This window comes from Lynx canadensis, chromosome B2 (genome assembly GCF_007474595.2).
Source record: "Lynx canadensis isolate LIC74 chromosome B2, mLynCan4.pri.v2, whole genome shotgun sequence".
Lineage (NCBI taxonomy): Eukaryota > Metazoa > Chordata > Mammalia > Carnivora > Felidae > Lynx > Lynx canadensis.
Window position 1 is genome coordinate 93,381,422 of NC_044307.1, and position 13,447 is coordinate 93,394,868.

The 13,447-nt window shown below is 34.4% G+C and overlaps 1 pseudogene; it reads right to left on the minus strand.

Annotated features, from left to right (window-relative positions):
• Window positions 1-11,393: 11,393 nt before the first annotated feature.
• Window positions 11,394-12,354, minus strand: LOC115513384 (annotated as a pseudogene).
• Between the last annotated feature and the right edge of the window lie 1,093 nt (window positions 12,355-13,447).

Sequence of the window (13,447 nt, forward strand, 5' to 3'; positions counted from 1 at the left end):
TCCAATTTTGTCTGAGTGACTACTGTATTATCATTTGTCCTATAAGCATGCTATGCACAGAAAATAATATTCCACAAAATGTGGAAACCTTACAAATATCTAGGAGCATAAAAGATATGTTCAGAGTGGCTGAAGCACTAAGTATAAGAGGGATGACAGCAGTAGATGAACCTGAAAGGGTAAATTGAGGCCAGATTGTAAGGGTATTTATACCTGCCACCACTGAGTCATTCTTGGAAGAGTCAGGTACTCTAGTAAATGAACCATAAAAAAAAAAAGTGGTATGTATATACAACCTGTGCAAATTCAAGAAACTATTTATAAAAAATTTAAGGAAAATTCTAAGATGTTACCCATACAAGTAAACATATGAGCAATATTTTTCACATCAAAATAATACTATAGTTCAAAAGAATCATACTTACGTTCTCTATGTCCATTGAAAATTCTTTTTTTCCCAACTGTTTTGAACTTTTTGTTTCCTGAAATTTTGTTTTTAGTAACTTTCTCCAGAATTTTCTAAGCCATATTATTTACCACCCTTGAATATAGTTTTCTGTTTCCTTTTTACAAAATGAAATCCATAATCTAATAGTTAAAATATTGACTCTACTAAGATATTCAAAAAAGGATGCTATATTTTTTACAGTTAATTTTACCAAAAAAGGAGAGTAATGGGATTATCATTGTAAAAAGTGTAAGATCCCAGCCTATTCCTAATTTAAAAGTCAATGACTGTAATGATATATTTATTTAGAAATATGTGAAATGTGTGGTTAATAAGAAAAATAAGACAGTAATTCCTTCTTTCATATTCAAAGCTATACATTCAATTCCATGACCTAATACTTCAAAGACACAAAAGATATCTAAAATAACAGACAAACCTATTTCACATACATTTTCTTTAGCTTCTTTCAAGAAGTCTTTTGAAATAATTAGAGTCACAAAAAAATTGCAAAAAATATGGAGATGCCTCATGTATCTTTCAACCAGTTTTCACCAACATTTTCATAACTATAGTATAATATCATACCCAGAAAAATAGCATTCGTACAGTCAATAAAATGTATCCAAATTTCACCAGTTTTATCTGTACTCATTTGTGTGGAATCACGGGGTATGTAACCTTTTGACATGAATCACAATTATTTTCAATTTCTTATCCAGTAATTCCAAAACTTGGGTCATATCTGACAGAGTGATTCTGATGCTTTCTTTGCCTCTTTTTTGTTTTGTGTGTATGTTTGTAGCATGCCTTATAATTTTTTTGAAAGTCAGTCATGACATATTGGATAATAAGAACTTTAATGTGAGGTTTTATATTGAATTGTGCTGTGCTTAATATTTGTTTTTCCTAAAGGTTCCAGAGGCTTTAATTTCTCTAATGTCCTTGGTTTTATATCCCTTGTTGTCTTTGAGCTTCCCTAATGACACCTCTTTAGATAAGAGTCTGCATCTTGCCACAGTGTAACCCATTGTAACCCATTGTTATTATGCTAGATCCCTCTTGGCATGGTCAGTAGGTGTGAGGGTAAGGAAACGGTCTACAATCTGATGATTAAATCTCAGCAAATGTTTCTTAGCTTTTCCCCTGTAGGGAAGACAGGAAGACTAGACAGCACTGGAGGAGGACAGATGCCTCCCCACCTATGTGGGACAATATTCTGGTAAAGTCTTTTTTTTTTTCCTGGAGTGTAAAGCTTTTATAAAAAATACTCCCAGTGTATTTCACAATGACTAATTCTCCCCTTCATCCATTAGTGGCTCTTTGTTAGGAGAACCAGGTGGAATTCCTGGAGGTAAAACTTATGAAAGTGTGGGCCCTCACTAAGAATGTGGCTCCAAGAGTTTCCCACTGTCAACCTGGTCCACACTTTGCCTCTAGCAATTCATTACACTTATTATAAGTGATGAAACAAATATGTGACTAGTGGTTCTGCTCCAGGTAAGCAGATCTTGGACGTGATTCCTTGAAAGATCTATCTATCTTCCTAGAAAGATCTATCTATCTTTCCAGATTTAGAGGCAGCAACTGCAACCTCGGTTCACTAATGAATATAAGAAAAATGTTGATTTTCAGTGTTTTAGCTTTTTTTGTTGTTGTAAATATGACAGTAATGATTTCCAAGCTGTTTAGATGTCAGAACTGAAGTCAGATGTCATATGTAACCTTTAAGACTGGTCTTTTTTTATTTAACGCATCTTTGAGAATCATTTAGGTTGTTGTATATATCAGTAATTTGTATCTATTTCTTGCCATGTAGTATTCCACAGTATGGCCGCCCCACACATTGTTTCATCATTCACCTGTTGCAGGATATTTGTGTTGTTTTCTATCTGGGACATTATGAATAAAGCTGCTATGAATATTTTTGTTTAAGTTTTTATGTCAATATAAGTTTTCATTTCTCTGGAATAAAGCCCAAGAGTATAATAGCTGGGTTGAATGGTAGCTGTATGTTTAGTTTTCTTAAGAATGTGCCAAATTGTTTTTCAGAGTGGCTGCACTGTTTCACGTTCCTACTAGCAATATGTAAATGATTCAGTTTCACTGTAACTTCACAATTATTTCACATAAAAATACTGCTACATGTATTAAATATAATTTATTTTATCATACAATTGTGCCTAATATTACTACGTTTATTCAAGATAGTTCACACTTGAAATTAGTATTATTAATAATATAATTTCTAATGTGTATTGGTTGGTTTTAATGAAAAATTATTTTAAACCCTATACCTAATTTCTCTGTTCTGAATTTTTTTATGTCACATATGTTTAATAATTTCTATAAAACAGTTCAAAATATATGACACCATGTTAGTTAAGTTTATATATGTAAACTACTTAGAACAGTGACAGGATTACAATATATTCATTGATGGCATTGCGCTTCTTATTTGATTATTCAACTTTTTTCCCTCCCCACTTCTCTTCCCCAGCATGTCACTATCTATATCAGTGTGTTTTTGTTTGTTTGTTTGTTTGTTTGTTTGTTTGTCTTTGCTAACGATTTCTGTTAGGGTTCAATTATTCTATTAATCTAATCTATATTAATGGTTGAAAGTTAATGTCTTACAGGTCAAGTAAATCAATTGTTGTCTTTAAATAATATGATAATCCCCAAGAATAAATCTAATCATGGGTATTTCAGGGAGGTGGAACTGGTATCTCTTGAACTTAGATTAATGTTATTCCTCACAGGACCTCCCTTGTCAATGAATCTTATTGAAGCTGCAATAAATCAATGAAAGCAAAGTGTACTTTAAAATTACGTGGACAACTAAGAGAATAAACTTTTAACACATTATTGTACCTTTTTTAGAATCTGTATGTAAAGAAATCACACATGAGTCAGTGGCAACACAGTGTGTTATAGAGATATATAACACACACTGTCAATCAGCAGATACAAAATTAATATATGAGATTATTTAGTTCTTTAATTATAGATGGATATTCATACTTGTGCAATATTGATACCTTTTTATGTGGCTAAAATGGTTTACTTATTTTATTTTGCTTTTTTTTAACATTTATTATTTTTGAGAGAGAGAGAGAGAGACAGAGCACAGCCAGGGAAGGGGCAGACAGAGCGGGAGACACAGAATCTGAAGCAGGCTCCAGGCTCTGAGCTGTCAGCACAGAGCCTGAAGTGGGGCTCGAATTCACAAGCTGTGAAATCATGAGATGAGCCAAAATCAGATGCTTAACTGACTGAGTCACTCAGGCGCTCCATAAAATGGTTTACTTATTTTTTGTATATCTTATAAAATCTAAATAAAAATACTATTTTGGAAATAAACTATGAAAAAGTAAACCTAAACACAAAAATAGATAAATATAGGAAATCTAGTTATATTTTAAAAGAAACCCCCCTTATTGTTTTAATAATGCAATTCAGTTTAGGAAATAAAAAGTTAAATATCACCTTTCCAATATACCTTATTTGAATTATTAAAGTGGAATGAAGAGAATACTGAATTTTAAGACTACTGGCATATCTAGCTTATTTATTTTTTTCTACTGATTATGTGCCCCTTAAATATAGATACTATGCTAGTTTTTGGCTTCATATCCTAGATCTGTCTCTTCTAAACTGACTTTGTGACTCCCTTTACCATTCTGGGTCACAACTTCCTTCTCTTCCAAAATGCCATCAGATTATATTTATTATTCTGGGCTCTTGTATTTAACATATTTTCTCAAATGTCTATGATTTGAAGTAAAGTGCCTGTGTGCAACTATTTATTGTCTACCATAGAACTTCAATGACTGAAATGTTTTGTTTGGAATCCCAAATTGTATCATAATGTGGCAGACCTATGTAATGCTGGAAATACATGATAAATAAGATATAATTTGTTTTTAACGAATTTTAACATAAATGTAAAATAAAAGCATCCAACAATTGTTATGGAAACACAAAGAAGTACCTCAAACTATCAAGCTGAAGGTAGAGGTGGGGCAGGTTTCTGAGAAAGATTCATTGAGAAGGTAAAATGCAGGACAGATGTTTTGAAGTATGAGTCTAAGTTTACCTGGCAGACAAAAGAGCCACTCTGCAGACATTATGACTGAAATAACAGATAGCAACTTATTTATGAATTGTTATTAGAATAAGTCATAAAAAATATCCAAAACTTAGAAATAGGCAAAAGAGAATACTAGTGGTTTTAAGTGCATGCTGGACTTGACTTTCTATTGACTGGGCTATTTTACAACTGAAGGAGAAGACCTCAATGTATAGATTTTCGTCCTATAGATTTAAAAATAATTTATTTTCACTAAAACAAAATACTTTTCAGGTTATATTTTGTGGCTTTGTTAGACATTAACCAGTTTTTTTTTTTAATTTTTTTTTCATCGTTTATTTATTTTTGGGACAGAGAGAGACAGAGCATGAACGGGGGAGGGGCAGAGAGAGAGGGAAACAGAATCGGAAGCAGGCTCCAGGCTCTGAGCCATCAGCCCAGAGCCTGACGCGGGGCTCGAACTCGCGGAGCGCGAGATTGTGACCTGGCTGAAGTCGGACGCTTAACCGACTGCGCCACCCAGGCGCCCGGACATTAACCAGTTTTTAATCTAATTCAGCAATCTAGTAAATTGCCTTATATGTATCTACTTTTTCAAATGCTCCCTGAGGTAATTTTAACATCTTGCTAATTCCCACCTCAATTAATGAGTTGAATATGATAATTTTCATGAGTTCATTTAGTTTGAAGAGTAATCATGATATACCTTTTATTAAAAATACACTTTAAGGGGCGCCTGGGTGGCGCAGTCGGTTAAGCGTCCGACTTCAGCCAGGTCACGATCTCGCGCTCCGCGAGTTCGAGCCCCGCGTCAGGCTCTGGGCTGATGGCTCAGAGCCTGGAGCCTGCTTCCGATTCTGTGTCTCCCTCTCTCTCTGCCCCTCCCCCGTTCATGCTCTGTCTCTCTCTGTCCCAAAAATAAATTAAAAAAAAAAAAAAAAAAAAAAAAAACGTTGAAAAAAAAATACACTTTAACAATTAAGACTATTTTGTTCTCACAAATCATCAACACAATGCAACTTTTTTTTAAAAACTGCTTTGTAAGCATTAGGTTTATAAACTCTGAGAACAGGGTTTATATATAATACCTGTCTGGACAGAGATGACATTGGCAGTTTTATCTATTTATGGAGCAAATATTAAGAGAGCTAAGGACAGACCAAAAATTTTACAGCTAGTTATAGTATTGTGATCTAAATAATACCCCACTCTTTCACTGAAATCTGTTGAAAGTCAGCCCATCATTCAAGACTTTTCTCAAATGCTGTAAATATTTCTCAGTGTGTTAAAATGAAAAGTTAAGGCCAGAGAAGGTATGAGCCAAACATGTGTGAGTTTATGTATCTGTTCCATAAAAGGAAGCCCATAAAGGGGCGCCTGGGTGGCTCAGTCGGTTAAGCATCCCACTTCAGCTCAGGACGCGATCTCGCGGTCGTGAGTTCGAGCCCCGCGTCGGGCTCTGGGCTGATGGCTCAGAGCATGGAGCGTGCTTCCGATTCTGTGTCTCCCTCTCTCTCTGCCCCTCCCCCATTCATGCTCTGTCTCTCTCTGTCTCAAAAATAAATAAACTTAAAAAAAAAAAAAAAAAGAAAGCCCATATGACTTTGGGCAAATCATTTTCCATCAAGTTAGATTAAGAATTAGGTTGGAAATCTTATTTAGCACAATAGATATTCAAATTCTAACTTTTATGATTACTTCCACTTTTGGAAGGCTAATTAGGAGACAAAAGCCATATTTGTATATCTTTGAATCTGTCATTGTCATGTTTTTTTTCTTCCATTCACTTATATTTCCACATTATATCTCATGGCATGAATGTATCATATCTGTGTTAAATGATATAATAATTATGATGGTGTAGAGTGGAAGTAAAGTAGCAAAAAATAAAAACCTCAGTGAACAAATCCAATATGATATTGGGCTACCTAACAGCAAATTCAGAAGTAAGAAAGTTCCATGATTGGTTAATTCAGCAGCTCACATAACATGATGCTTAGGGATATGTTTCATTAATATATAAAATAAATGAATTATATAAATACCTGACAGTTTTTTAATAGGATAACTATTATAGCTAATCAAAAATTGAAATGTCTAATAGTGTAAATATCATTCGGTTATTCATTTTACAAGGTACAAGTATGGACATAAATATAACACCTGTGTAACTAGTTGTAAGTTAACACTTTTCTGACAAAAGAACAATTACACAAAATTACTCATAAAGACTATTTCAGTTTCTAAATTATCTGATATGGTTCATTGTTGGTTTAATGTAAGTTTACAAAACTTGTTTTTTTTTTCTTTTTCAAAAGAACTTAAATGGAAAAAATATTTATAAGTCATCTCATCACTGTAAATGACCAAAGATATTGCAAATATTGAATAAATTTTAGACTATCCCATAAGAGAAGAAATCTCTCAAAAAGTCGTGGTATTTTGTGTGTGCCAGCTATTGATGAGGCATTATTTTGGTATAGGGAGAAATTTGTGCTTCATTGAAACCTATGCATTTCTATACTCAACACACACTTTCAGGTTAGGTGATTCTATCCCTTTGCATAGATTTTCTTTTTTCTTTCCTTTCCTTTCCTTTCCTTTCCTTTCCTTTCCTTTCCTTTCCTTTCTTTTTTTTACAAGCTCTTTTGCATCTTTATTACCAGTAGGTAACTGAAAAAGATGTACCTGTCCAATCACCCTATGGGAAACCAGTTTTGTCTCCATTTCCATGTTTGTTCAAATATTACTGAACTATAAATGTATCTGTTCTTCAGATTCTCTTTTGAAGCAGTTACAACTTCTGTCTATTTCCTTCTATTGATGAGTATAATAAAAAATCTTTAGCTTATGTTCATTTTTATATTTGTATAGGAGTAATGATTTTAACTTTTATGGAAAATTATCTTTTTTTTAAATTTTTTTTTCAACGTTTATTTATTTTTGGGACAGAGAGAGACAGAGCATGAACGGGGGAGGGGCAGAGAGAGAGGGAGACACAGAATCGGAAACAGGCTCCAGGCTCTGAGCCGTCAGCCCAGAGCCCGACGCGGGGCTCGAACTCATGGACCGCGAGATCGTGACCTGGCTGAAGTCGGACGCTTAACCGACTGCGCCACCCAGGCGCCCCGAAAATTATCTTTTAATAAACTAAGTATATAAGACTGAGAAACAATGTACTCTTGACTCATTAACATGTTTATTAGAAAATAAAAGTGGGAGGACAATTTTATACTGGGTAGTCAAACAGACCACCTCTATGTGATGACATTTGAGAAGGAAACTAAGAATCAATCACCTTTTTAATAATTTTAATTTGATCTGGAGATCATTCTGCCTGATATTTGGAAAGTGTGTTGCGGTACAACAACATTGTAAGAAAGAGATGAATTAGAAGAGTTTTTAAATGTCTCAGTGGGAAATGATTGCAGCATGGATTGGTGTACAGGAGATAGAGGAAAGTAAACAGTTTAATGAATGTTGCAAAGGCAGCAATATTGGTGGTTTAGATATTATGGTTGAGGCAAAGTGACATAGGTATTTGGAATGACAAAGAGGTTTTGACTGAGCAAGTAAGAGAGAGTGGTGCAATTTACCAAAATGTGGTCTGCAGTGTGAATGGAGTTTTTACCAAGGGAATTAGTATCACTGCATAGATTTTTTTTATAGTCAGCCAAATATTTATTTTAATTTTACCTGTAGGATTGATGATTTTACCTATTGCTTAGGTGATTATCAAATTCCAGGCCATTTCAATGTGTTTATTGTATGATTTTTATATAATAGAAGTTTATAAAATGTTCATGACACCAACTACACAAAAGTAGCATGTTTACTGTTTGAACTGTATCAAGAACCCAGTAAATAAATTCTCAGATAAAACATTTTTTTGGCAAACTCAGGTGCTAAAATTCAAATTTAGAAGTAAATCAATATTCAGATGAGTTATGATAGGAAATAATATAGCTAACAAGGCCAGTGAAAGTAGTAAAGTGTTGAAGAAATTCTCTTGAGAATTGTGAAATAATCCTTATATTTTGAATGAGTGATATTGAAAGAAATAAAGCACAGAATATGTGGAAAATAGGAGAAGAGAAAAGGGAATGCTATTTTGAACATGAACAGATTGCTCCTACAGGCATTTATGCAGAAAGCCTTTTCTAACAGCTCTCAAATACACACCCACACTTTACAGTTCAGTGAACTCAATTTGAACAATAAATCTATACCATGACCTGATGCTGAAAATAATGTAAACCAAAAAAAAAAAAAAAAAAATCTTGACAATACTTCTTTAAATTCAGATTAATGAATATTTGTGTTTCAAATAAATCTTCATAAAATAAAAGTGTTAGCACATAAATGAGATTATTTATTAATGATAAACTGTCTTTGCTGTAGAGAATTTCCCCTTCATAAAATCAAATATTTTAGAGTCAGTTCCCAGCATAGGATTTATTGGGTTTATTGGTTTTCATTAAATTAAATCCTAAAAGACTGAAATTAAATATCTTTCAAAATTACTCAAACCTATAGCGGTATACCTGGTATCTGGTGGACAAAGGATTCCTTAGGTCAGAATTTACTGTTCAGTGGAGAGATCAGAAAAGCATGAAGCAGGATGTAACAAGGGGAATGCAATGGGAAAGGTAGCTACATTTTCTTCACTAGCATAGTTACCATACTTTTCAGTTATAAAAGAAAAAAAATATATATATATATATGCATGAATGCATGTATGTATATTAAATAGGAGGTAAAAGAATACTAGATGTTTTTTTTGTTTTTCTTTCTTTTTTTCTTCTTCTTCTTTTTTTTTTTTTTTTTTTCTGAAACAATGTAGGAGGGGTGCCTGGCTGGCTCACTCAGAAGAGCGTGCAAAACTTGATCCCCGTGCCATGGGTTTAGGCCCTGTGTTGGGTGTAGAGATTACCAAAAATATATATAAACTTTGAAATAATACAGGAAAGTTGAGGACTTAATATTGTTTTACCAACTCCTCTCGCATCATGACCCCTACAACAATGTTCTAACACATCACATTCCTATTACTCAAACTCCAAATCAATACAAGGTACATTCCTGCAGTGCTAAAGCTAAAATTTAATAAAGTCCCTTGGTTTATATTTCTTAAATAATGACAGGTGAGGAAGTCTTCTTTGAAATAGAAGAAATCAAATAATTCTGAAAAGATTAATTGAAAAATTCATAAAAGTTTCCCACTAGGACGGTAGTTTGTGAGAGAGAAAAAAAGAAATACAAAAAAAAAAGTTCTTGTGTTCATATATTTACTTTGAAAAATTTCACCTGCTGTTAGCTTCTTTGTAATAAAAGAAAAACCTAATAGAAAAAGAAAGTTTGTAAGTTATCAAGAAAATATTAACCCATTTCACATTAACAGAAAAAAAATCATTAGGTGATATAATTTTATCAGTGCAAAGATTTTTGAAAGTAAAAGGTGTTCTTCAATTTTCATTTTGTATTACACTGTGAAGGCAAAAATGTTCTTATTCTATTTCCTTTGTTTCTGAATAATCATATTATTTGAAATGTTTGTATTTACAGATAAATTTCTTGCATTTGACAATGGACACTTTCATATAATGGTTCAAATTGATTTATCCTAAGATACTTTTTAACATACCAGTTAATTATAAGCAACACTGAAACAGGCATAGTAAACATTAGTATACACAGTATACATTAGTATAGTGGTTGTCTACATTAGGAAAGTTTGTTAGCTGATATTTGGAGGAAAAATTCCTATGATATTATACAAAAATATTTTATGTGCACAAAATATAATATATAATTCAGTTTCATTTTTTAATTCTGCCATATTTCTACTAGTATCTATAGTGGTAAAAATGTTATACAGTTTGTTTAATGTGTATTTGTCCATCGAGTCTTTAAAAATTTACTATGAATTAAAAAATAAATACTTTTAACATGCACATTTCTTAAATTATGAAGCTAGGAATATCTCAGTTTCTCTACCTCACTACCGTCATCTCAGCTAGGCTATAGCAATGGCCTCCAACCAAATCTCTGTCTCTATTTTTCATCTCACTACAGTCAATTTTGTATATAGCTTAGATTATCTTTTAAAAGAATTCTATCTCCATCACATTCAAAATACAATAAACTATTATGTTCCTGCCATGTAAAGTCCCACCAATCATCTGGTCCCTTTATATCTCTCTGATCTTTTGTCCCTTTATCCTGTGCCTGACTCTAGCTCATGAACCCTGACAACATTGGCCGTCTTGTTGTTTATCACTAGATTATTCCAGATTTGGTCCTGCTTCAGTACTTTAGCACCTCCTGTATGGTATGCCCTAAATAGCCCTCTCACATATCTTCATATCATTGTATGGCTTAATCTTTGCTCAAATTTACCCCTGAGAGAATTATATTTTTACCATCTTTTCTAAAATTCTGTTTAATCACTTTCTATTATCCTACCCTGATTTTTAAATTTGTATTTATTATTTATTTATTTATTTATTTATTTATTTATTTAAAAAGGCACATTTATTCAGAGTCATGATCAGACTATTACATTTAGCAATCAACAGCATGGGAGCAAAAAAATCTACATTAAAACCCTTTGTTGGAATGCTTTACACTTTCCATTGAACAGAAACTAAACCTGTTATACAATTAGTCACAAATTCAGCCCTCGAGTTTTTTGTCCATACACATGAGTTTTGTCTAAAACATGTCTTCTTTGTAGCAGCTAGGCCCTGCCACCACTGTGCTTGGCTGAGTTGACAAATGTGTTATAACCTGTGCTTTCTCTGTCACTTCTCTGGCTCTCCTCTCCTCCTAAGCTTTGTTTCCTGCCGGTAATTAAAATCTTTTGTCACTGCCATAGCTACTGCTGCTGCTGGAACTGCCATAACCACCTTGGTTTTGTGGTTTGGCAAAGTATTGGCCTCCACCACCATAGGAGCCAGAGCTTCTGCCTCCAAAATTTCCTCCTTTAATGGGTCCAAAATTTGAAGATTGATTGTTGTAATTGCGAAAATCATTACAGCTTCACCACTTCAAAAGTTGCTTCCATCATTACCAAATCTGTTATAGCCATCCCACTGCCACCATTATTCACCACCACCTTGACTGCCACCAAACCCACCTCGCCTACTGATGTTTCTTCCACGACCAAGGTTGTCACTCCCACCAAAACCACCTCCAAAGCCACCACCAAAGCTTCCAGAACCACTTTGACCTCCTTGGCTGGATGAAGCACCAGCCATCTCTTGCTTAGATAGAACTTCCCTTACTTCACAGTTGTGGCCATTCACAGTATGGTGTTTTTGAATGATAGTCTTGTCTACAAATTCATGGTCATCAAATGTTACAAAAGTAAAGCCTGTCTTTTGCCACTGCCTTGGTCAGTCTTGATTTCAATCACTTCGGTTTTCCCATACTATTCAAAATAGTCTCTCAGATGATGTTCTTCAGTGTCTTCTTTAATGCCACCTTCAAAATTTTTTTTCATAGTTAAGTAGGCACCAGGTCTTTGAGAATCTTCTCTGGAGACAGCCCTCTTTGGTTCTACAACTCTTCCATCCACGTTGTGTGGCCCTGCATTCATGGCTGCATCCACCTCATCCACAGTAGCATAGGTGACAAACCCAAAGCCTCTGGAGCACTTGGCGTTTGGAACTCTCATTACCACACTGTCCGTAAGCATTCCCCATTGCTCAAAATCGCTCCTCAGACTCTCATCGGTTGCTTCAAAGCTTAAACCTCTGATGAAAAACTTCTACAGCTGTTCAGCATCTTTAGGAGTCTCTGACTTAGACATGACAGCAGTTGGGGCAGGGGAGAGACTTTAACGATGCTTACTCAGCAGCATCCAGGGGCAGAAACGTTAGTTTTTTTTTTTTTTTTAATGTCTATTATTGGTGTGTGTGTGTGTGTGTGTGTGTGTGTGTGTGTGTGTGTGAGAGAGAGAGAGAGAGAGAGAGAGAGAGAGAGAGACAGAAAGAGAGACAGAGAGAGACAGAGAGAGAGTGAGCAAAGGAGGGGCAGACAGAGAGGGAGACACAGAATCCAAAGCAGGTTCCAGGCTCGGAGCTATCAGCACAGAGCCCAACACAGGGCTCAACCTCACGAGCCCAACCACGAGATCATGACCTGAGCCAAAGTTGGATGCTTAGCTGACTGTGCCACCCAGGCTCCCCCTGCCCTAATTTTTATACCCACCATCACAATTATTATGAAGGTGAATTAATAAATAATGCCAAATAAGTGACAGGGAAAAGAGTTTAAAGTTGGGAATAGAAACAATACCATAAGTCTCAGAGCAATTAAAATAAAAAAAAATATATTAGTCATTGACCTTAGAACTTTAGAGACAAATGATGGCAAAGGCAACAACATTGTCATTTTTTCTTCAGGAAAGGCAAAATGCAGTAAGACAACCAATGAAAAGGAAATGAGAAGTGGAGATAATATATGTGTTTATCATTGCTATTGTTTGGTTATTTTATTGGATAAATGTCTTTGGATGATGTTATAAATTGAAGAAATAGTAAGTAGAAAAACTAGTTGACTACATGGGAGATAGAAGAGATTTTGATGAAATAGATATCTGAGGAAATTAGGAAGAAAAGAAATCTGTGCAGGCATGAAAACAATGGCTTTGAGAAGGAGGCACTCCTAATCCAAAGGCTACAGAAAAGCATAAAGGTTATGAAAGATACAGAGGGATGAATTATATCCAATTAGACTTCATGCTAAAGTACTGGAAGTTATCTGGGACCAAAATGATATGGAAGTCAGGTCAAAATGTCTTATTTATCATCTTGGTGTTGTGATTATTTTTCCTTTTAGAAGTTAGCTTCCAGTCTATAGAAAAGAGGAGGAAGATCAGGAGATTGCATAGTTCGAATTTT